Here is a 25,711-nt window from a genome sequence, read left to right on the forward strand (position 1 = left end):
CCCTGCTTTTCCATGAGGAGAGACAGATCACAAATCAGTTCCCCACCCATGTAAGGGATTTATTAGTTGTCAAGGGTCTCCTGTGTCATGGGGCTTATTAGTTGCCTGTGTTTGCCCACTCCCAGTATCAGAATATTGTGTATTGAATTCCTTTAATTTTAGCTTGTGTGTTTATTTTGCAGTCATAGCTGTTTTTGTTTGATTGTTTTGCATGTCAGTTCAGCTGCCCTTGTTACTTGGAGGTATTTCTTCAGGTTTAGAGATGTTTCTCATACAAATCTCTCCTGTGAGCTGGAATCATGTATCTCAAAAATGATCCTACCCATAAATAGGGAATATTTTATGTTTTCAAATCACGTGTGGATGTGACAGCTCTCAGTTTGTAAAGTAAGTATCTATTCCCTTTCCTGATTCCTGGGTTCAGGTAAAAAAAAATTACTCTTGAATATGGGATCACAATAAAATCTTATTCAATTCTTGTCCTTTTCTCCCACAGAGGTCGGGAAAAAAAGATTTATTTTGTGTTTGTTTGGTTTTTTTAGTCATCACAGAAGCATAGACTCATAGATAATTAGGGTTGGAAGGGACCTTAGGAGCTCAGTTAGTCCAATCGCCTTCCAAAGCAGGACTATCCCCAATTAGATCATTTGAGCCAAGATTATCTGTCATACTTATGTCTTTAAGTAGATTCAGTCTTGCTTCTGCTTCTCTCATGATGGTGCCAATTATTTTTTGTCTTAAGTAAAGCGTTCCTGGTGACATGAGTCCATTTGTGTTTCCTGTTTGCTACATTTCTGCTGGCCACTTTGTCTTCCTACTGATTATATTTTCTTCTTCACTGTGGATCTCACCAAACCAATAACTACCACAATGTTCCATATACCCAGTGCTGAGTAATAACATGAAGATACTCTGTATTTTTAAAGCTTAAACTATTCTTTTATTAAGAGAACTTGTTATACAGATGTTATGACTGCAACTAAAATTTTAGCCATGCACACACAGACTAACTGCTACTAGCTCCTAACTCTTCCCCTCTGCAACCTGTGCTTCTCCCTCCACATTCCATACATGTTGTTATGCCCTTCAGCCTCGGTCAGTCCCTCTCAGGCACCAAAGCTAGAAACAGACATTGCCAAATGAAGCAGATCAGATGAGCCAGGATTTGTTGAAATGTATTGTCCCACTTGTTGATGCTGCACAAAAACTGTGGGACATGTTCTCTCAGTGTTTGAGGAGCCTGGTCCTGCACAATCTGGCAATTTCTGTGCAGGATTTGGCCCCTCAGGACCTAGGAATACCTCCCTGGCTTTCCCTACTTACAGAGGCACGTCCCCAGGAATCTCTGGCCCCCCTCTGCATAAGTGAGGAAACCCCAACTTTTCCCAAATATGGAAATATGCTCAAGAGATCCTGAGGGTGGGTCTCTGCAAGTGGGTAAACCAGGCTTTCCCTGCTCATGGAGACATGCCCCAAGATTGCCTGGCATGTGTTTCTGTAAAATGGGAAAGCTAAGCAGGAACTACCAGGATTTGAGGTGATTGCCTGGGTGCATAGAATTGGGCACTTCAAACTGCAAGAAGCCCCTGCCTGAGGCAGCTGGAGAGCACAGGCAGCTCCAGGCTGTCCTTGCTCTCACACTGTAAAGCAAACACACATTTTCTGCTAAATAGCAGCACAAATTGATACCACCTGTGTCTTGGCCACAAATCTGGGGCATTTGTGGTACGGCAAGGGGCATGGATATTTGTTTGCTTGACTTTTGTGCCAAAATGTTTATTGTGGTGTGGCAGGGAGCCAGAGGCTCCTGTCACTTTATCAGTGGAAAGTGCAGCAGGCTAAGTGTGCTCCGTGGGGCTGCAGCAGAGGGCAGGCTGGCCATTGAGCAAAAGGGTAGCACCAATAAGTGGCTGAGGAGCCACCTGTCTGTAAGGGGAGGTGCTTAGGGCCATATAAAACCAGTGCCTGGAGCAAGGAAGGCAGTCTGGCTTTGCAGGCTGCAGGAAAAGTATGTCTACAAGTATTATAAGATACATCAAGGCATGGCAGGAAAGATATAGAAATGGGAGGGTACCTCAAGAAGCCAGAGTGGGGCAGGAGTCACTTGGTCACCAGGGGATGTCATGGCCATGCCTGGGCCCTGGTCCTGCTAGAGGTGGCACAAAGGCAACAAAAGGTGATGTCTGTTTCCAACCCAAGACCCTTCTTTCCTCCTGCTCAGACATCAGGATCTTTCAGGAACCTTCCTCCAGGTTCTTTCCTCTGATATAAGCCCTTCTTTGTTTGCTTATGCCTGGTGATCAAGAGATTCTCCCCACACCGATAGTATGTGCCTTTTTAACAGCAGCTTTGGCCACCTTTTCCTTTGTATTCCTTTTTTGCTAGTAAATTCCCCTTGCTGGAGGCTACCTCCTGCAGGCAACCTGGGGAGAAAACATTTGCCTTTAGCTTAGCCAGCCTTGTTAGTATTTTCATTATTCTATCAGGGCAGGGGCTTCCACGTTAACTACTCTTTTGATTGTCCTTTCACTGTTTCTAGACAGGTTTTGTAAGATAGGAGACCAGGTCCCAGTAACTCTATACAGTAAGGGTTTGAGTTATATGTAGACTTCATAAAATCAATCAGAATTCTTAAATTGTACATGGGTAGATTCCCTAAACTTATTCAGTATTGTTATTTAAATGAATGCAAAGGCATGGTGCTGAGCACATAGAAATTTTCTATATAATTAAAATGAATCAAATGTAACTTCACTGAGGTACATTCATTTGCAAAAAAGGCTGATGCATGTACGCTGTCTCTTTTATACACTAAAAACGTTGGATTTTGGAGGAAATGCCAATAAATGGGTTCGCATATATCGTAACACAAAAGATTGTAATGACTCCAAAGCTTCAGTCACTGATTCAAGGATTTCAGTGACAGGAAATCTCTAACATATTTAAATAAAGATGAAATAATAAACAATAATGGCTTCAGAAGAGCCAGAATGTGCCACCATGATGTACAGGGTAAACAATAATTTTATTTTTTTTGTTGGTAATGTGAATGTGGGAAAATGTTTATTCCCTGCCCTCACTCTTTCCCTGAAATGTTCCTTTCTTTTTCTTCCTTTCTCTCTTTTTAAGAAGGAAAGGGGGCTAGGGGGAAAGAGACTGAAAGTCAAAAATACCAGTGACATTTTTTTTTAATTAAATGAACTTTTAGGGGTTAAGGACTTTTCACTAAAAAAGAAAAAAATGCTGAGCTTACATAACACTTCTGTCCAGCTCTGTCTCCTAGATCACTGATGACACAATGGTTCAACTGGGTGGGTCCTTCCTTAGTCTTTTCTTAGTTCTATGAAGACTGAGGCTGAATCAGGGTTAAGCAAAAATGGAATAAAAATCTCAGATACTAACATGGCCCCCAAATGACCATGCTTAGTTTTCCATTTTGAAGGGTGGAAAGGACCAAACGTTTCCAGAAATTCCCTGAGTCTATCAGTTTTGGACTCCATTCATCAGGTTGCATGGCTGAAATTTACCCTATAGCACTAGAGCCTATATGCCACCAAAGTGGCACTTAGGTCTTATTCTGAGGATTTAAGTGGGATGTCAGAGGGCTTCTGTGTCCTAACCTGGATGCAAGAGGGCAAAGACAGCCCTGTTCCTTTGATGTTACTAAGTTGCAGGTAGTCAGGTGAGGGACAGGGCAAAGTTAATTACTTAGTAAACACAGTTGGGAAGGGGATCCCACCTGAGATGAATATTAACTGATTAGGAGCCAGAAGCTACTTAAGCCCACAGCAAGGGGTTTTCCTTTGCCCCTTGGGGTGCAATGTGGAGAGATTCAGCAGGGACACCAGGAGCGGCAGACCCAGCACTGGAGCAGCTTGCGGATAAGACCGACTGACTGGGTGTAGGTTACCACAGTGACTGGTGAAGTGAGGAGGTGAGGAAAGGAGGAGAAACTTACTGGCTGAGAGAAGGTCCCACGGAGAAAGGATCTGCTGGTGCTGCAGGAAAGAGAAAAGAGGGTGGGACTGGAGTGGAGCTGACTGACTTGTGGGAGTGGGCTGCACAGTGGTGGGGAAAGGGGAGACCATGAGCTGTGAGAAGAGCCAGGGTGCTCCACAACCTGTGGGGAAGTTGTTAATAAACTAATTTTCTTTTCTCCTGCTTTTGGGGTGATTTACTACACCCTCTCTCTTTGGGTAATTAACTTCTTATTCTTCCATCATTCCAAAGCATGGCAGGTGAGTCCCAGGGACAGAGATTTTGTTACTCACCCACTCCCGGCCACACTGGACCTTGGTACTGAGCTGAATTTCCCTCTGTGTGCTTAAGGAGCTATGGCTAGATGGGGAAAGGAAACCTGGCTGAGGATACTTATGCTAGGTCACCCTCAGGCAGAGAAATACTCAAGGGTATCAATTCTTTCAGCATTAATCCTTTTAAGATCCAGCTCCTACCCCAACGTGACTAAACCCCATGAAATTCTGGCATGGTCTGGGTAGCTTTCGGCAGCATTGTAGATGAAGCCAAGCTTCCAGTGTGGATGGAGGATATGAGCATCTCAGGCAGCAGTGAGCTGAGCTGTCCGAAAAGAGATCCCTGCCATCTGCAGGGGTCCCAGTATTTTCTCTAATATAGATGTTAAATAACAGTAACCAAGAAGTGAGGAAAAGACTTTTTAGAGAAATTAATTGACAAGAGAATAACAGAGACATGGTGGGATAGCTTGTATGCCTGGAGCCCTGTCATGGATGGGTATAAACTGTTCAGGAAGGACAGGCAGGGGAGAATAGGAGGAAGAGTTATGCTTTATGCAAAAGCATTGTATGATTGCTTAGAGTTCCAGTATGAAACTGCATATAGGCCTGTTGAAAGTCTCTGAGTTGGGGACAAAGGGGAGAGCAACAAGGGTGACATTGTGGTTGGTGTCTGATATAGACCACAAGACCAGGAGGATGAAATGGATGAGACTTTCTTCAAACAGCTAGCACAAATGGGGGAGGCAACTTACTGATAGATGATACAGAAAAGGCTAAAGTAATTGATGCCCTTTTCACCTTAGTCCTCACAGGCCTAAGGTCAGCTCCCAAAGTACTGTACCTGGCAGTACAGTTTGGGGAGGAGGTGAGCAGCCAAAAGTGCTGAAAGAACAGGTTAGGGACTATTAGAAAAGCTGGATGTGTACAAATCCATAGGGCCAGACATGATGCACCCAAGAGTGCTAAGGGAGTTGGCTGATGTGATTGCAGAGCTGCTGGCCATTATCTTTGAAAACTCATGGTGCTCAGGAGGAATCTTGGAGGATTGGAAAAAAGCAAATATATTGTTCATCCTTAATAAAGGGAAGAAAGAGGATCCAGGGAACTACAGACCAGTCAGCCTCACCTCAGTCCCTGGAAATATGGAGCAGGCCCTCAAGGACTTCATTTTTAAGCATTTGGAAGAGAAGAAGGTGACTAGGAATAGTTGGCATGGATTGTCTAAGGGCAAGTCATGCCAGACCAACCTGGTTGCCTTCTACGATGAGATGACTGGCTCTGTGAATGCAGGAAGAACAGTAAAAAGTGATATGACTTGACTTTAGCAAGGCTTTTGATATGGTCTCCCACAACATTCTTGCAAGCAAGCTGAGGAACTAATGGTAGGAGGAAGGGATTATAAGATGGATAGAAAACTAGCTGGATCATTGGGCTAAGTGTCTAGTTGGTAGCCAATGCCAAGTGGAGTGCCCCAGTGGTCAGTCTTGGGGACAGTTTTGTTCAGCATTTTCATCAACAACCCAGTGCATGGAGTGCACCCTCGGAAGTTTACAAATGACACCAAGCTTGTGGGAGTAGTGGATATGCTGGAGTGGATAAGCTGAATATGAACCAGCGGTGTGCCTTTGTTGTGAAGAAGGCTAACAGCAGACTGATATGCATTAGTAGGAGTGTTGCCAGCAGATCAAGGGAAGTGATTCTTTTCCTCTATTCAGTATTCGTGAGGCCACGTATGGAGTACTGTGTCCTGTTTTGGGCCCCCCACTACAACACATTGACTTCTGAGGAGAGACTGAGGGAACTGGGCTTGTTTAGTATGGAGAAGAGAAGACTGAGGAGGGATTTAATAGCAGCTTTTAAGTACCTGAATGGTAATTCCAAAGAGGATGGAGCTAAACTGTTCTCAGTGGTGGCAGAGAACAGGACAAGGAGAGATGATCTCAAATTCCAGCAATGGAAGTTTAGGTTAGATATTAGGAAGAACTTTTTCACTAGGAGGTTTGTAAAGCACTAGAACAGGTTACCCAGAGAGATGGCGGACTCTCTATCCTTGGACGTTTTTAAGACCCGTCTAGACAAAGCCTTGGCTAGGATGATATGGTCCTACTTTGAGCAGGGGATTAAACTAGATGAACTCCTGAGGTCCCTTTCAACCCTAATTATCTATGAATCTGTGATTCTCAGAACCTTTTCTGAATGTAAAGGTTTCCACATAGTCAAGCTCAGTAGCTCTGTTTATATTGGCCATAGTTAGAGTGTGGAACCAGCTTCATAGGGAACTGGACTCCAAGATTCCTGGTTAATTTTGTTGTCCAATCATTTCCCATTCTCTCTGACTATGTTATGCTTAAAGGAACCTGGGGTCGGTCATTTAGGGCAGGGGTTCCCAACCTTTTTGTGTCGAGAATCAGCAAGCCGAGGACTGGAAGTGACCGCAGACCACCAAGCCACAGACCAGCATACTGCAGGCAGGTAGCCAACCCTCTTTTATACTCAATATAAAAGCTGAATCCGCAGTATGCCGATCTCTTCCATTCCAATGTTTGCTGGTCTGCGGTCACTTCCAGTCCAGCAGCCAGCCCTCTTGCAAACCAGCAGCCAACCCTTCATGGTCCAATGGTTGGGAACCCCTGATTTAGGGCATGTCTGCACTGCCACCATGCTGAATTTGGAAGTGCTGCCATAAACTAATGTGACCCACCCACACATTTCCTGCTCTGTACTTGACAGATTCTGGAAATCAGGCAATGTAGATGTCTTAGAGAAGTCCTGAGTATCTCCAAAACAGAGGGCTTGAGAGCAGCTCTGGGAATGAACTCTATGCCACTCTGAAGTGACTACCTGGACTTCTTTCTAAGGTTTGACACTGGTGGAAAGGTCCTGGGAGCAGCCCTCAGGCTCCCTGTTACTCAGCTTTCCATCTGAAAAATGGGGGGTTGTATTGCAAAGATAAATGCATTACACATAGTGAGGCACTCAATTTATGTGGTGTTGTGGGACAATAAGTGCCTCAGATAGGCAGGTTTCATTTGAAACTGCTGATTTGCACCAGCTGAGGAACTATCCTATGATTTTCATCCTGGCAAGGTACCTTTTGGTTTCTAATTTCCTTGCATTTGTCACACACCCATTAAATTAAAGCATACTATTTTATCTTTGAATCATTAACTTTTGTTGCTTTCTTATGCCCGCTTGGATTTTTTTCTGCTCTGGACAGCTCTGATTATAAATAGTTCAATAATCCATGTCCTCCTTATTTTAAGGCTATCATTTATATAATTGGAAATATGAATGCGCAGCAAGTTAACAGTGATGCCATAAAGAGGCTAAAATAATTAATCACTCTGCCTCACTTAATGGATTCAAGGGCACAAGAACATGTTAGTTATACTAGGGGAGATTTCAAAAAGTGTGCAGTGAAGGCAGAGAGGGTAGGGAGATATATGTTCATTGTCTTTGTGGCCATTGGTGAAGAGGTGAAGTTCCTCATATGCCAATGGGCAAATGAAAGAGTCCACTGAACAAGGAAACAGGGCTGGGGAGATAGGAGATCAGTGCAACACTACCTTACCAGGCAGTGGGAACAGGGGACACTCACATGAGTAATCCCTAGAGAGGTGAGGTGTGATGGAGGAGGCTTCACATCTGAGCACATCTGAGCCACCTTTCAGATGAGGTGTCAGTTATTGCTGTGTGGTGAGGAGTGAAGAGATTAGGTCTGGATTTTCAGCCAGGCTTTTCAGGTAGGTAGTCATCATTGCCTGAAAGATGAGCAATGGTACAATTCCCAGTCAAGCTGGAGTAGCCTGTGTAGCAAAGTAAACCACAGTTTCATTACTTTGCTGCAAAATAACAACTTTAGAAAAGAGATGGCTTGTTTCTAATTATTACTACAACTTACGTTTTAAACCCTTGGACTTCTAGCTTATGATAGGGATATATTGTTTATCAAGAGTGTTGGCAGTATAATCTAGCCTTCCAGGTTCCCAGAAAAGTACTCCAGCTGGTGTTATTTGTGCTTTCAAGAAGAAACCCTGGAGTAATTGAACCTGTCCCTTGTTACTGCCAGCAGCAACACACAGAAGGATGGTGTGACCATATTTCTTGAATCTCAAAATGGGACAGGTTCCCACCCCTGCTTTCCAGCACACTAAGCAGTTTCCAAACTGAGTGGCTTTGAGGCAGTGGTATGAGACAATGTGCTGGGCATCTCATTGGTTTCTTCAAATGAAAATTTTTGTTCAGTGGGGTAGTTTCTGAAAATGGGACAAAGTTGATCCTTCTCCCAGCTGTGCTCAGACCAGGCTCTTCCACAATATCCCCAGGGCCTTTTTCAATGGTGCACAGAGCATATCAGGGAACAAGACCTCTCCTGCTCCTTTCACACAGCTCTGGGCAAAATGACTCCCACCGTGCAGCTCCTCTTTCCCACTTCCCCTCCTCCTAGCCCTCAAAGAAGCCTGGGGGCTTTCTGGGTCTGGTTTTCCTGGTCTTGGTGTGCCCACCCCCACTTCTCTCCTTAACTCCTTGTAATCCCTGGGCAGGGATTACAGAGGCAAAGTTGCTGTGAAATCAAATCACTATATCTGAAGTTGCTGTGGAAGAAATGTGTGCCAGATTTCAGGCTACAGAAGCTATTGTTCACTGAGCTACAGTGCTTTTGTTTTACACAGTGGCATAGTGACGCTGAAGAAGTGTTTCATAGTGGACATGTGCAAAATATTAGATTTCCTCGTGCTGGTGCCAAGTCAGGAATCAGCAGTTGTTTTTAAAATTGCTCCTAAATATCATGAAATCCATGATATACAAGCGACACAGCAGCTTAGTATAGTAGCTAAAGCTCAGGAGTTAGACTTGAGTAAGGGGGAGTTCACTAGGGAGTTTGCCTGGAAACTCTCACCTTTCTTCACTATAAGCTCGGTGAGCGGAAGCAGGGAAAAGGGAAACTTTTTAAACCAAGGAGCAGTGAACAGGGCAGCTTCCAGGGAGTTTACTAGGGAATGTCTGCTTGGAAAGAGGGGCAAGAAGAGAGAGGCAGTAGATTAAGAGACCCAGAGAAATGGCTGAAGGATGTCACTGGACAGAGCCACTGTCATTGCCAGTTCTTTCTCTGTTTGCAACTGCGAGGTGTCTGTCCAGGCAGGACAGCTCACCATCGAGGCTTCCAGCTAGGTCACAGTTTGGCACTGTACAGACTGTGGCTTGCAAGTTCCTTCTAGCGGCAGCCAGGTGGGGGACTGCCTACAATGTGAGAAGTGCCTCCTGGTGGTGTCCCTCAAGGAGTAGGCAAGAGAGCCCCAGGAGGAGGTGGCAAGGCTCTGAAGCATCCTCTGCCATGAGGACTTCACCAATTTGATGTTGGAGGAGACCTCTAAGACTGTAGAGGAAGGACTGCCAGAGGCAATACTAGAGAAGGAAAAGGATGTGGACTCCCAGGAAGGTGGAAGCTGGAAGCTTGTGACCTCTGACCTTCATCTGCACCTGCAGCAGTTTGTCTGAAGAACAGATATGGAGCCCTAGCAACAGAGGGGGAGGAGCATATTCTATTGGTGGAGGAGGACAGGCCAGGCCTCCCCAAGGTGGAAAGGATCAAGAACCACAGCCACCAAGAAGCAGCGATGGGTAGCGGTGGTTGGAGACTCCCTTCTGTGGGTGAAAGGGGCAAACATCTGCCAGCCTGATCTGGTATCTCAGGAGGTCTGCTGCTTGCCCAGAGCCCAGATCCAAGATGTCACAGACAGATTACTGAGCCTCATCCAGCCTGGTGACTGCTATGCTGGTCATCCAAGTGGGCACCAACAATACTGCCAGGGGAGACCCTGAGTAGATCAAAACTAAGTTCAGGGCTGTGGGGGCAAGGGTGAAGAGGATGGAGGCTCAGGTGGTATTTTCCGTGATTCTTCCAGTCAAGGGAAAGGGCACAGGCAAGAGAGGATGCATCCTGCAGATCAATGCATGGCTAGACAGGTGGTGTCACCAGCAGGGCTTTGGTTTCTTCGACCACAGGATGTTGTTCCAAGAAGGATCACTAAGAAGAAATGGGATCCACCTGACAAAGGGAGGGAAGAGCATTTTCAGAGATAGGCTTCCTAACTTAGTGAGGAGGGCTTTAAACTAGATTTGCCAGGGAATGGATAGCAAAGTCCTGAGCTAAGTGGGGAAGCCAGTGATCTGAAGGAAGCACAAGCAGGAGGGGGATACAGGAGAGTTGTTCTCATTTTTCCTGAGAAATCAGGGCAACTGGCAAGTTACTTCATGTGTCTGTACACAAATGCACAAAGCCTGGGAAACAAGCAGGAAGAATTGGAAGTCCTCTCACAGTCAAGGAACTATGACTTGATTGCAATAACAGAGACTTTGTGGGATAGCTCGCATGACTGGAGCATGGTCATGGATGGGGATAAACTGTTCAGGAAGGACAGGCAGGGGAGAAGAAGAGAAGTTGCATTTTATGTAAAAGAGTTATATGATTGCTCAGAGATCCAGTATGAAACTGGAGATAGGCCTGTTGAAAGTCTCGGGGGTAGGGTCAGAGGGTAAAGCAACAAGGATGACATTGTGGTAGGGGGAGGTCTACTATAGACCGCCAGACCAGGAGGATGAGGTAGATGAGGCTTTTGTCAAACAGCTAGTGTAATTTTCCTGATCGTAGGCCCTGGTTCTCATGAGGGACTTCAATCATGCAGACATCTGCTGGGAGGAAAAAACAGCAGTGCACAGTCAATCCAGGAAGTTTTGGAAAAGTGTTGGTGACAACTTCCTGGTGCAAGTGCTGGAGTGGCCAACTAGGGACTGTGCTCTTCCTGACCTGCTGCTCACAAACAGGGAAGAATTGGTGGGGAATGTAATATAGTGGATAGCAACTTGGTGGCCATAGTCTCAGTCCTTCCCACCTTGGGGAGACCTGGCCTGTCCTCCTCCATCACTGGAACGTGCTCCTTCCCCCCTGTTGCTAGGGCTCCATATCTGTTCTTCAGGCAAACCAGATTTGTTTAATATCTTCATCAACAGCCTGGAAGATGGGATGGAGCGCACTCTCAGAAGTTTGTAGATGACACCAAGTTTGGGGGAGTAGTGGGTATGCTGAAGGGTAGGGCTAGGCTTCAGAGAGACCTCGTCAAATTAAAGGATTGGACTAAAAGAACTCTCATATGGTTCAGTAAGTACGTGTGCAAAATCCTGCATTTAGGATGGAACAATCCCATAGACCAGTACAGGCTGAGGACTGAGTGGCTAAGCAGCAGCTCTGCAGAAAAAGACCTGGGGGTTACAGTGGACAGGAAGCTGAATATGTGCCAGCTGTGTGTCCTTGTTTCCAAGAAGACTAACGACATACTGGGCTGCATTAGTAGGAGTGTTGCCAGCAGATTGAGGGAAGCGATTCTTCCCCTCTATTCTGCACTGGTGAGGCCACATTTGAAGTACTATGTCCAGCTGATGTGGACAAATTAGATAGAACCCAGAGAAGGATAACTAAAATGGTTGGGGGACTTCTGAGGGGAGCCTGAGGGAATTGGGCTTATTTAGTCTGGAGAAAAGAAGACTGCAGGGGTGGTTCCAAAAAGGACAGAGTTAGACTGCTCTCAGCGGTGGCAGGTGACAGAACAAGGAACAACCGTCTCAAGTTGCAGCAGAGGATGTTAAGGTTAGATATTAGGGTAAACTTTCCCATGAGGAAGGTAGTAAAGCACTTGGAACAGGTTACCCAGAGAGGTTGTAGAATCTCCATCCTTAGAGATTTTTAAGACCAGTTTAGACAAAGCCTTGGCTGGGATGATCTACTTGGGGATGGTCGTAATTTAAGCGGTGGGTTGGGCTAGATGACCTCCTGAGGTCCCTTCCAACCCTAATTTTCTAAGATTCTATGACATGCATGTTTAATATATTTTTTAAACTCCAAGTCCAGCTGCTTTTCAGGGCATATTACTTTTAGTGGCTTTAATAGAATTACTCTTCCCATTGCATGGTAGCACTACAGTAGTAGTGTGGAAGTTTTTCATAATATATTTAACCAAAAGAAACATTTCTTCACAGACCCGTACAATACACCACATGCTAAGATTTTTATTTCTCACAGGTTTGTGCTTTCCAGTCCCATCAAAGTTTTCCTTTCTGATCCGAAGGGGAACTAGATCTGACCAAAAAAAATTCCATCAGACCTTTTTTTATTTAAAAAAAAGAAAAAAGTAGGCTTCTGAACTCCCTCCCCGTGCCCTCACCCCAAACTTTTCACACAGTGTTTGCTTTCTTGGGAAATTGTACATTTTCTTTTTAGAAAGCACCTCTCCTACCCTATTTTTTGCAGTTTGGGGATTACCTTTTCAGTTTTTGAGTTCTATTTGATGAAAAAAAGAAATTTTCCTGAGTGAAAATAAATTTTCAACCCTTCCTGCCAGGCATGAAACACCTTTATAGACATGGTTACAGTGAGCACCAAACAACAACATAGCAAAGAAGTGGAGGACCTCACGATAATAGTGTCTATCTCTTGTATGAAGGTTTTCATCAGTAAATCCCAAAGCACTTTGCAAAGGAGCTCAGTGTCATTACAACTTTTTGCACCTCGGTTTCCCCATTTTAAAACAGGTATAATGTCCCCCGTGTCAAAGTCATGAATGGAATAGAGGTCTCCTGAGGCCCGGTCCACTGCACTATGAACTTAGCTACTCTTATGTCCCACATGCATAGTGATTTCCATCATCAGTCCAAGACTTCAAGGTGTCTGAGCCAAAGATTATCTCATACTATAAAGTATATGCACATGCTTGTAAAGTGCCAAGCATAATGAGGCCCCAAACCAGAATAAAACCTCAGGTTGCTGTCGGAATACAGCTATTTAATAATAAGGACATGGTAAGAGAGCATGGGCTTTTGACTGAAATTTTATTGCAAAGACAAGCAATCAGGAAAAAAAAAACCACTAAAGGATAACAAAGGACCAGCCAACAGAAACCTTGCTGCTTATTCATTACATGACTTGTCAGCATTTGATTTTGCTTTGTAGGAACAACTTACTCTTTTTTTCTCTCTTTTTTTAAAGACATTCTTTTTCTGTCTCTTTTCCAGGCCACTCAGTGTTGAAGCAATAAGAGAGTGCTATCAAGGATTACAGGCAGGTCATGGAGGGCAAATTACTTGCCAAAATAGTCTCTCTACAGGCTCTTATTGGTGTTATGTGCTAAGTTATGTGATAAGTCAAAGTTACTGTTGCATAACATTCTCCCAGTGTTTCACGTAACTATTTTTGTGGTACATGGAACGAGTCACTTTCTACTGTGCTGCTGTATTTTTTTCCTGTTGAAACTTTTCAAATGCGCATATAGTCTAATTGGTTTTCCCAAAGCACCCTCACTTCCACTACAGTATAGTATGTCCTCCCAAATGAAGACCCAGTTCCTATTTAAAATGAGCAGGCCCCTTCCTTATAGCAGGTATGTTTATGGTTGTTTGAACATTTTTAAATGATCTTTATTACTTGCCAAAGTCTTTGCCCAAATAGCAAACATATTAATGAATTAAACTGATGCTGTGTTCCCTTTTCAAGGACAAGGAGTTCTCTGCCTCATCACTTGGTGTACAGAGGGAAACATGGTACCAGAGAGAGCTGTACTTCCAAAGTATTCTACTCAGCATTCCTCCAGGGACATGATGACAGCTGCCATAACTTGTGGCAAACTCAGAATTGGCTAGCAAAGTCTCACATTAAGGGCCCTGTAGGTCCCTGGCAGGCGTTACACTTATCATGCAATGAATTTGAATAAGGATCATGTAAGTTTAAAGGTGCTCATGTACATTTTTTAGTCTGTGGGAAGCCCACACCACGGAGCCAGAGCCTTCTGATGCTGGGTTCCCCATGCTCCAGCAAATTCAAAGGCGTGCATGGGGAGCTCGGGACCAGGGAGCGGTTTCCCAGTCCCAGGTTCCCCACAGGCTGCCTTGTTTAACAGTTCCGTGTGCAGTCAGTTGCACATGTGTCTGTTAAGGGTCTGGGGCATCCCCTTCCAGGCTTCCTGTGCACCAGTAAATGGGAAGGATGTGCGTGTACTCCAGCATCAGGGACCTGCTCCCCAGTGCTGGGTTCCCTGAGGCCTGACAGATTCATGATGGGATCTTAGGTTTGGCATGAAAGGATGTGCATTTTTTGGGATGCAAGTTAAAATTCCTCAGATCCCATCACACAACTAAATATCTGCCCAGGGTTGTAGGCTGCTGATTTCCTTCTACGGAAAATTCTGTGCTGCTGAGAGGGCTGTTTTATTGGAAGCAAAGCAGGGAAGGGTCCTCACTGAAGCTACTTGGAACAGCTGCAGACTTGAGTGAATTGTAGGAAGCTCTCTTTTTCCATAGCCATTGAACAAAGCTGAAATTATTAGAGCTGGGCAAGGTAATTGAAGACAGGACCAGGTATCACTTCCTAAACAACTGGAGAAGAGGTTAGTCCAACAGACCTTAGCAGTCTGGGGATTATGCTACCTACTGGCACCAAAACAGTGAATGGTATCCAACAGATGAGGAAGGAGAAAATGATTTGAGAAAAGTATAGCTTCCTGTTCATATGATATAGTAAGCAGGGAACTGAATGACAGGATAACTGTGGAGCAGTATGGAATTTGTTATACTGTGTCTTCATAAAGTTAATGCAGTATTCCCCTTCTCCAGGAAGTTTCCTTTGCTCTACACACAGATATCCCGCACTGTCCTGTGAGTGTGGAACTACTGCCTCTGATGGGCACCCAGAGAGGAGATTTAGTCTTCTCACATTTCTAACGGTGAAGTGCTTTTTGTGTGGACTTTGGCTGTCTGAACATGCCTTTTGCTGCTGCTGACAAAATCTGGCAAAAGGGTTAATATTATTGGTAATAACAGTAGGAACCAAAGAGTTATACTATTTGCATTTTCCTAGATCAGTGGTTCTCAACCTTTTTAGACTCACAGTACCCCTCAATAGATTTGAGACATCCTAAGAAAATGTCAGATCCTAGTTTTCACCTTCTTTTTGACCACAGAAAAATAAATAGAGTAATTCTTCTGCAGTAAAGAACTCAGAAAGACCAGAACAATTCAGAATGTTTCTAACACTGTGGATATCTCTCTGAAATCTCTGGGTTTTATATTGTGAATCATGATTGTACACCTAACATTGTGTGGCACCCTGCAGCACATTTGAGAGGATGTCATGGTACCCTAGGCCATGGCACCCTACTTGAGAACCCCTGCCCTAGGTGTAAAAAAAAGAAAAGAAAACCTTTTATTAGGTCAAGAAACTTAATCCTGTTAAGCAACACCCTCAAATCCTGTCCTGCTTCATGGAATTAAGCCATGACACTGTGGGCATGTCTACATGAGATGTTTACTGAGGAGCTGATTAATTAGTTTTGCAGTAAATGTCTTGTGTCTACACATGCAGTGCTATTAGGCAGGAGTATACTAATTAATTCTGCAGCAGGATAGTACTTGTAAATACAAGTACTGTCCTGCTGCAGCATTTTTTACTCCACAGAAATGCACATGTAGACAGTGGAGGGGCTGGCTAGGGCACGAGGATGATTCAGTGTGCTTGATTAGCCCTTGCATAATAAGCTGCCTGCTGATTAGCCCCACACTGAAGCACCCTCGTGACCCAGCCAGCCCCTCTGTAACACACTGAGCCAAGTCAGAGCAGCCCCAAGCTGGAAAGCTGATGTCTGGGGCCCCTTAGCAGCCAGGGCTGCTCCTACCCGGCTCAATGTCCTGTACTCTTGGGTGCCACACTGGAGTTTATGGCTTTGAATTAATTGCACATGTAGATGAGCCCTGCATGTTTAGAACTCTTGGCTCTAGAGGGGCTTGAATCTCAGACATAATTACAAAGCCACCAATCAACCCAACACACCTTTCTGAACACCATAGAACTTGTGCTTGGGAATCAGGGTTAAACAAATACCTCTGTGGTCAGCATACACTCATGCTTCATTTTTTTATGAGCAACTGAACACAGATGTGTTGGTGGGGAAGCCAATAGCAATACAGGGAAGCCTAGGCTACCAGGAAGTGGATATCCTAGAATGAGTTTGGAGGCAGCCCCAAGAATATGGGCATGCTAGACATGGGGCCATCACTCACTGCAGATCTTAGAGCTTAATGAAGGAATGTCATGTCTTGGCTGGAATTTTCTTTAAGCTTATTCTCCCTTTGCACAGGTTCTCTTCCTGAAAAGAGTGATAGGTCCTAAATTGACAAAATAATTCTGCTACTACTACCAGTTTGTAACTGGCATTTTGAAATAGCTATACACATCAATGACCTTTTTAAGACATGTGTTACTATTAAAACTACAAATACCACCAGCCTTGCACAAGAATAAAAACAAAGGGACAGATTAGAATTCTACTTACTAGGCATCTAGGTAGACTTAGTTGCCTCAGTGCAATTTGATTCCATCCTGCAGAAGTCTTAAAAATCTGTTAATGCACCTACTTTTGTACCATGCCACCATCTTACCCTTAAGATCAAGTCACAAAAAAGCAGTGAGAAGGTGGAGAATCCAGCCACTTTTTGCATTAGCTGTCTTTCAGGGACTCATGCAGGGTGAAATAGGATCACACTTAGATGTCTTTATCCACATATACACATCATAGCTGGAATAGAGTATTGCCAAAGGTGTCCATTTCTCCAGCTTTAAATTCCCCATAAAATAGAGAACATGCTTAATATCCATCTCTGTCTAATCTAACTTTGGAATTCATAGTTTCATAGTTGGTAGGGTCAGAAGGGACCTGAGCAGATCATCAAGTCCAACCCCCTGCCATGGCAGGAAAAAGTACTGGAGACAAATGAGCCCAGCAAGGTGTTCGTCTACCCTCCTGTTAAATACCCCCAGGGTAGGAGCCTGCACCACTTCGCTTGGAAGTTGGTTCCAGATCCTAGCCGCCCTGACTGTGAAGTAGCGCCTCCTGATGCCTAGTCTGAATCTACCCTCTGCCAGCTCGTGACAGTTATTTCTAGTCACTCCTGGTAGCGCTCGGGGGAACAGGGACTCTCCCAGTGCCTGCTGGTCCCCCCGACTAGTTTATAACAGGCCACAAGATCCCCCCTCAGCCTTCTCTTTTGGAGGCCGAATAGGTTCAGGTCCCTTAGCCTCTCCTCATAGGGTCTGCCCTGCTGTCCCCGGATCATGCGAGTGGCCTCCTCTGGACCCTCTCCATGCTGTCCACATCCCTCTTGAAGTGCAGCGCCCAGAACTGAACACAGTACTCCAACCGCGGCCTGACCAGTGCCGCATAGAGGGGGAGGATCACCTCCTTGGACCTGCTCGAGATGTATCTGTGGATGCACAACAAGGTGCGGTTAGCCTTCCTGACTGTGTCCCCACACTGCTGGCCCATGTTCATCTTGGCATCAATGATGACTCCAAGATCCTTTTCTGCCTCTGTACTGACAAGAAGGGAGTTCCCCAGCCTGTAGGTATGGTGCATCTTCCTCCCCAGGTGCATCACCTTGCACTTGTCAGTGTTGAAACCCATCCTGTTCTCATCCGCCCGCCCCTGGAACCTGTTTAGGTCTGATTGCAGCCTATTCCTCCCAACTAGCATGCTCACATCCCCCCACATCTTAGTGTCATCAGCAAATTTGAACAAGGTGCTTTTTACCCCCTCGTCCAAGTCACTGATGAAGATGTTGAACAGTGCGGGCCTGAGGACCGAGCCCTGCGGAACCCCACTGCCCACATCCCTGCAGGTCAAAAATGACCTATCCACCACCACTCTCAGGGTGTGGCCCTCCAGCCAGTTAGCAACCCATTTGACTGTGTAGGTGTCAACCCCACAGTCCCCTAGTTTTTTAATGAGAATGGGGTGAGAGACAGTGTCGAAGGCCTTCCTAAAGTCCAGAAAGACTACATCCACTGCTATCCCTGTGTCTAAGGATTTTATGATCTGGTCATAGAAGGCCACCGGGTTGGTCTGACAGAACCTGCGTCTAATGAACCCATGCTGGTTACCTCTAAGCATAACCTCCCCATTCAAACTCAATGTAACCAGTTTAGATGGGCCAGCAATCAGCATGTCATTGGCTCTGGGTGTCATTAACTAAAATGTTCTCAACCCATCTGATTAAAGCAAAATAAAAAAGAGCAATGCACATGAAGCTGATTTACTTGCTTGCTGTTTGGTGTCCTGTGGCCATGCTGAAAGCCAGAGAGAACAATAACATACAACCTTTAGTGGTAGGAACATGATGCTCTCAGTATTGGGTTTTGTTTCATATGGTAGAACATTACCACAAAACAGGAATGGAGCTATGATTCTTGTCATACGCCTTGTGTAGGATAATTCCTGCACTCTAGGAATGAATGGCTGCTGAGAATGAAGAGGTGATTAAAAATGGTATGCTAGCTTTGGCTGTATCAGTATGAAGTTCAAACAGTATACGGCCATATTCTCTTGACAAGTAGCCATATAAGGAGGACCTTTGTGGATTCACCTTGGATCAAGTTATTGGGATGACATCAGGATAAAAAGGAGATTAAAACTGGCAGGGTTAATGAAGTCATATAGGCCCGGAGTAGTAGGAATAACCTATAATGATTAAGTTTTCATTTAAAGAGATATAAACAACATCTGTCTGATCTCCTAGGATAAGATTGTGACTTTTCCTATGTATTAGTACACGGAGCCAAGATAATGAAAGGTACCTCACTGTTCTTCTCTGGCAGCTACATGCATCATAGGTAGGGAGACAGCCTCTGCAGGACCACTACAAGAAGGGAAAACTGGAATGTCTAAGGCATTATAAGTTTGCAACAAGGTAGGAAAAACTCTCTCACCGTCTACACATTATTTTTATGAAAATCTGGAAAAATGAACAAATTCCCAGTAGGGCTGTGCAAAGCTTCGGTCACTGATTTGATTCAGTGGAGATTTGGCCCAATTCAGTGGCCAAATCTCTGAATCCAAATCAAATCAGGAGACATTTTAATCTCTCCAAATCAATTTGGAGATATTCGATGATTCGGACATAGACACAACTTTAAATGTTTTTTCTACATACCTCAAGGTACCAGGTGGCTCATGAATGCTGAGTTGGTGGGGCAGATGTGTGTCCCATGGGAGCACAGGGGCATCCCCAGTGCACTCGGCGGTGGACCCAGAATTGGACCAGAAGCACTTCCGGTCCACTTCCACAGAGTGCGGGGGGGGCGGGCCCTGGCCCCCCTGGCTCAGCAACTGGTGCCTCCTGGGTCTGGGGGAGCACCCAGGGTCCCCCTGCAGCTGATTGCCAAGCCAGGGCAGTGGGGGGGGGGGGGGCCCACACTCCTGTGGGACACTCCATCTGCCCCACCATCTCAGAATTCATAAGCCACACCTGGTACCTCGAGGTATATAAAAAAAACATTTAAAGCTGCGTCTATGGCCAAATCGTTGGTTCTCCAAATCAGCATCGAATCTTCAGATTCAGCCAAATCGAATCAGGACAGTGATCCGAATCAATGAATCAAATAATTGTCCCCCCGATTCAGGCTGAATCCAAATCTGAATCGAATATGGCCCGTTTCACTCAACGCTAATTCCCAGTGTCTTGAGAGATGCCAGAATTGTTACCACATTCAAGAAAGGAGATAAATTGGATTGCAGCAATTCTTGTGGTATTGTACTCCTGTCCATAGCTGGGAAGAGCCTTACTCACATTCTCCTCAATAGACTTACTTTCCTCGTTGAGGAGGTTCTATCCAAGCCTCAGTGTGGTTTCAGACCATTCAGAGGTACCACTGACATGATCTTTGTTGCTAGACAGATGCAAGTGAAGCACTGCAAGGAACATTGAGATCTTTACCTTCATTGACTTGACTAAGCCCTTTGATTCAGTCAATAGAGAGGCCTTATGGAAGATTCTCATGAGATTTAGGTGCCCACCAAAATTTGTTACCATATCAGATTTCTTCATGATGACATGACATCAACTGTCCTAAGCAATGGTTCAGGAATGGACCCTTCATTATTAGAACTAGAGTCAAGCAAAGATGCACTATTGCACCAACTCTCTTTTCCATCTATATTGCAGCTATTCAGCATCTCATTGCAGATAGACTTCCATCTGGAGTCAGTATCTAGTATCACATAGATGGCAATCTCTTTCACATCAACAGGTTACGTTCCAAATCCAAGATAACCAACACTTCCATTACCGTTTTTCAGTGCACTGATGATTGTGTCATGTGTGCCCCCCCACTCAATCAAAGCGCTTCAAACTACTCTTGATTACTTCTGTGAAGCATATTAAATGCTTGGATTCATGCTCAACTTCATGAAAACCAAGATACTTTACCAATTCACCCCAAAACAATCAGCTGCTCCTCCACATACTACAATTAGAGGGCAATGCTTGAAGAATGATGAGAATTTCCTCTACCTGAGTAGCCACCTTTCCTGAAAAAGTAAACATAGACAATGATATTCAGTACTGGATAAAGTCTGCCAAAGATGCCTTTCGGCATCTCAAAAATTGTCTGTTAGATGATCATGACATCAAAACACAAACCTAGTTTTCATCTACCAGGTGGATGTCTTTCCTACCCTGCTGTATAGGTGTGAAAGTTGGATGACATATTTGAAACAACCTGAAAGGTTTGAAACATTACCATCAGTGATGTCTTCAGAAAATCCTCCTTATTAATCAGAATGACAGAAGAACAAATGCTAGCACTTTGGCTCAAGCAAACACTACTAGCATTGAAGCCATATTTATATGGTGCCATCTCTGTTGAACTGAACATGTCATAACGATGCCTGACAACTGGCTCCTGAAACAAATCCTATACCCCCAACTCACCAGCGGTCACCATTCTGCAGGTGAGTAAAAGAAGACAGGGGCAAATCTGAAGAACTGCAATATTAATATTAATACTTGGGAGACTGAAGCACTGAATTTTCCCCAATGACTCCATAATGAATGACAAGGCATCATTCATTTACACCAAACGCCCCTCATTATGGAGGTGGATAAGACAAGAGGGACAAAAGGAAAGAGCTATGACCCCACATCACCAGGATCTACTCTTTCCTTTTGGAATTATTTGTCACATCTGCAGTCAAGCATGCAGATCTCAGATTATCATCCTTGGTCACCTACGGACTCACAGTGACTTCCCTATTTACTGAAAGACTGTCATTCTCATATTGAAGGGCTGCCACCACCAAGGACAGGTTTGCAGCAGGTCTTCTTTGAGGGCAGAATAGTTGCACAATACCCCTTGATTCCTATGAAAAAAACACATGGTGCCAGCCTCTATCTTGGGCACAATTAGAGACCTGTTCCTGTATGAATCCCCTGCACTTCTCCTGTGAAGGGCAGGACTTCAGGATTTGAACTTAAAAGAGAGAATGGATGTTTTGAGATTTTAGGATTGCAACTCAGGGATACCTCAATGAGTACTTGGAAACCTGACCTTAGATCCTTTTCATGGTGCATCTTTTTAAAAATATATATTGTATTTATTTGGTTGATTTAAGAATTATGCTTGAAAAATTTTCTTGGTTGTGACCTCTCTGTCCTGAAATATAGCCTGATGATGACATTGTAGGCATGACATTCCTTCTTTTTTTTTTAGGTGGCTGTAAGATTATTTTGCCATGTGTTTCACATTATAGATATTGTGCTATGCAAAAATGATGAAAGCACTGTAGAGAAAAAAATCACCTTTTTATTTTGTTTTCTAAAGGAAATTAATAATGTATGGCAGGACTTAGATGGCTGGGGAAATATTTTTGATGTCTATAATCAAAAGTAATTTTACGATAATAGAAATTCTACCCTGCAATATGATTTTAAACATGTATATTGGCCCACTAGCTTGAAAACAACCATGTTTGCATTAGCTTCAACTACAGTGATGTAAAGTACATATCTCCATCTGAATATAAATTCATCTGTCCACCCCTTCATTTCTCTGCTTCTCTAGTGATCTATCCATCACTCTAATGCAAGATATACTAATATGCATATGGTGTAATATACCAATATGTTATATTGTACTGTGTATGAACACACCTTTTTTATATTCCTGCACTGTGAACACATTTTTACAGTTCAAGGGAATAAATGGAGTGGCAGAGCATCATCAAAGAGGATTCAGATTAAAGGACAAATGTAGCTGGCCAAAATGAACAATTATAGGAAACAAAGGGAAAATAACGACTAAAGATCTTTCATTACAGCCAGCTAATTATCATGAGTTCTGGACTTAACTGTTCAGGCATAGAATTAAAAACCTTAATTATATTGTCACCTTTGTCTCTCAGCTCCCATTGCCCACAAATGAATCCATTTACTGTAACTGCTGCTGATGAGAAGAAATTGATGGCAGTCCCAGTGAGGTGGGAGAGAGGAGTAAAAAAAAATGTAAGAGGCAACATTGTCATGGCTGCACAGCTGGATGACAACTACATTCCAGGACATTATAAATTAAAAACACTTTTAATGAGACAAATACGGGTTTGATGGATTTCATGGTTTCTTTCTCCTCCCTCCCCCTCTTGCATTTGTGTTGCCAGAAACACTGCAATTTTATTTTAGAGCAGGCCTCTTGTCAAGTGACTGTGCTGCCTCTGGAGATCAGGTGACAAAGGGCCTGATTCATGACCCACTGAAGTCAGTTGGAAAGGCTGCTTTTGGCTTTGGCAGGCTGTTTCGATAGGGTTCTGACTATAAGTAAGACCATGTGTATTGTGCTATCCATATGGAAATGCAAAGGGCCCAACTCTGATACCATACTCCTATGGCTGTCAGTAGGGTTATCCCTGTGAACAAGTTGCCAATGTGAATAAGGGGGATCATGATCCAGCTCGTGAAGTTGACTTAAGAAGGTTAAAACTGCTCTTATTTTACACTGTCAATGTAGATATGGTATACATCTGAGCCCAGTGCCCCTTGTACCACTGCAAAAATCAACAAGCCCTGGCCATTCCACAGGGAGGTGGCTTGTTATTTATTTTGGCTAAAGATGCAATTTTATTCAAATTGTTCTGCAAAAACAAAAATGAGTAGTGAATTAACATTATGTAAATTTACCAGGTAAAATATGCAAAACACCTACCACCCTTTAAAATATTTATTCAGTGCTACACTTATTCCAGAAAAGCATTATAAATAAAATTAAATAGGTTTAATAAACAAGCCAATGATTGTTCTGGTACTTAACTAGGGCTCCCCGGTGCTCTCCATGGTTAGAGGTTTGGAGGTCCAGGGCTTACCTTAGATGGAGGCACTTTTAACCATACAGTGTGTTTTTAACATGTGTTGCCATGGTTACAAGAAGTGAGTTAATGTGATGGAACTCACAAGCAGAGCAGAGGGGGTTGTTTTGGACATAGTTTGTGAACATGGCTATGTCAGATCCAGCACACATTTACGCTAGTTTATTGCCTTCGTGTAGTGGCAAGGCTTCCAGCTGTGGGTTTGAAAGCTTCACCTTCAAACTCTATTCCACTTCCCTTCATGCAGCCTGTTTGTTTTTTACTGGCTGTACAGATGCTAGCCACCATCTGATGCCAGAAGTTTATATGATAGAGGTCCAAAGCACCGCAAATGTTTAAGTAACTGAACCCGAAGTCAAGGGTATCATCCTTCTGTTCATGTAGCCAGTGTATTTTTTGCATGTGTGCAGTGTGTCAGAGTGCTGTCTATGCTGCTGCTGCAGGCAGCGCATGTTCCCTTAAAGACTTTCCTGTTGTAAAAAGAATGACCATAGCTCATTTAGGTAGCAAGATTTGTTACATACCAAGCACCTACTCACTAATATTCAAGGCCAACAGGTTGCAAGGTACGGTAAGGTACAGACACAACTTGCTGATGAGTCTCTTATGCTTAATACAAGGTAACAAAGGTTCCTAAACCCTCCCTTATACGTGAAACAACTTTCATTTACACCATACACCTTCTATATCACATTCTTAAGAAATAATAAAACATCTTTACAGGTCATCTTAATCATATTCCATCTTTGATTGCTGTCCCCTCTGTTCTGCTTGTGAGTTCCATCACATTAACTCACTTCTTGTAATGGTGGCAACACATATTAAAAACACATGCTCCTTGATTGGGCGATGCAGCCAGGGGCCACATGGTGCTGGAGCAGTGCACTGTATGGCTAAAAGTGCCTCCTTTTCAGGTAAGCCCTGGACCTCCAGATCTCTAACCATGGAGAGCACCAGGGAGCCCTAGGTGAATAGTAGAACAACCCTCTAAGACTAGTCTTATCAATCAACCTTTCCCATTAGCCTTGTGAGGTGTCTACATAACTTGTGTATGCATATTCTAACTTAAACTTGCATAAGCAGTTCATGTATTCATCATGGCTACATTTGTTAATGCTTCAACAAAGCATGAACAATATATGTACTAATCAGCAGTTGTATTAATATTCCAGCAAAGCTTGCAATGGGCTTGGAGAAGGGTGAAGTTCTCTGGCTTCTGTTATGTAGGAGGTCAGACTAGATGATCATAATGCAGGAGCGGGCAAAATACAGCCCGTGAGCTGGATCCAGCCCACCAGGCCATTCTATCTGGCCCGCAGGGCCCATACAAAATTTAGAATATGAATATTTATCTGCTTCTGGATGCCTGTCAAAGACAACAGGAGACAGGGGCAGTAGGACCCAGGGTGAGCCTCAGCAGGAATGCAGCAGCCCAGCCCTACCCTATCCTGCTTTCCTGCCCCTGCACTGCTCCAGCACCATGTGGCCCCTGGCTGCATCGCCCAACCAAGGAGCATGGGGCCACACTGGTACCCAGGGAGAGGTATAGGGAGGGTGTGTGTGTTTGTAGGGCAAGTCCCACCCCCCCCCCGCCATACACATGTACCCAGACCCCCCTCACACTGCCATACACACAGACCCCCACACCCACACTCCCTCATGTACCCCAGCCATCCTGCCCCCCACACAGTCCCCCACAATTGCCATACCCACCCACACCCCACATATCCACACACACATGCTCCCTGACGTCAATTTAATGAATGTTGTAGATGTTCAATTTTTAGAATATAATTTGGTATTTTTCTGGTTCTGAGATAGCAAAAAACCCTTACTGAAAGGAGTACTTCTGGGGGCAAGGGAAGGGACTTCTGTTGGCAAAGTTCAGGGGTTAGGAGGCAGGACTTCCAGTCACAAGATGGCGACCAGGGGGCAGGACACCTGTCAAGGGGCGGGGCTACCCATGCAGCCCTCAATAGCTTGCCAAAATTCAGTAAACAGCCCTCTACCCAAAATAGTTGCCCCCCTCCATCATCATGGCTCTTTCTGACCTTACAACTGATTAATCTGTTGAGTTGTTTTTTCCCCATCTTTATTGGAATATTAATAAATATTATCCATTGTAACACTGCCCATTTCCTCTGGTTTTTAATATTAATATAAAAACATAAAAGAAAGAAAAGAAAATTTTATTTTTTGCTTTGGAATTGTATACTGTGTATTTCC

Source organism: Crocodylus siamensis, chromosome 3 (genome assembly GCF_052110815.1).
Source record: "Crocodylus siamensis isolate JL-2025a chromosome 3, ASM5211081v1, whole genome shotgun sequence".
NCBI classification, from domain to species: domain Eukaryota; kingdom Metazoa; phylum Chordata; order Crocodylia; family Crocodylidae; genus Crocodylus; species Crocodylus siamensis.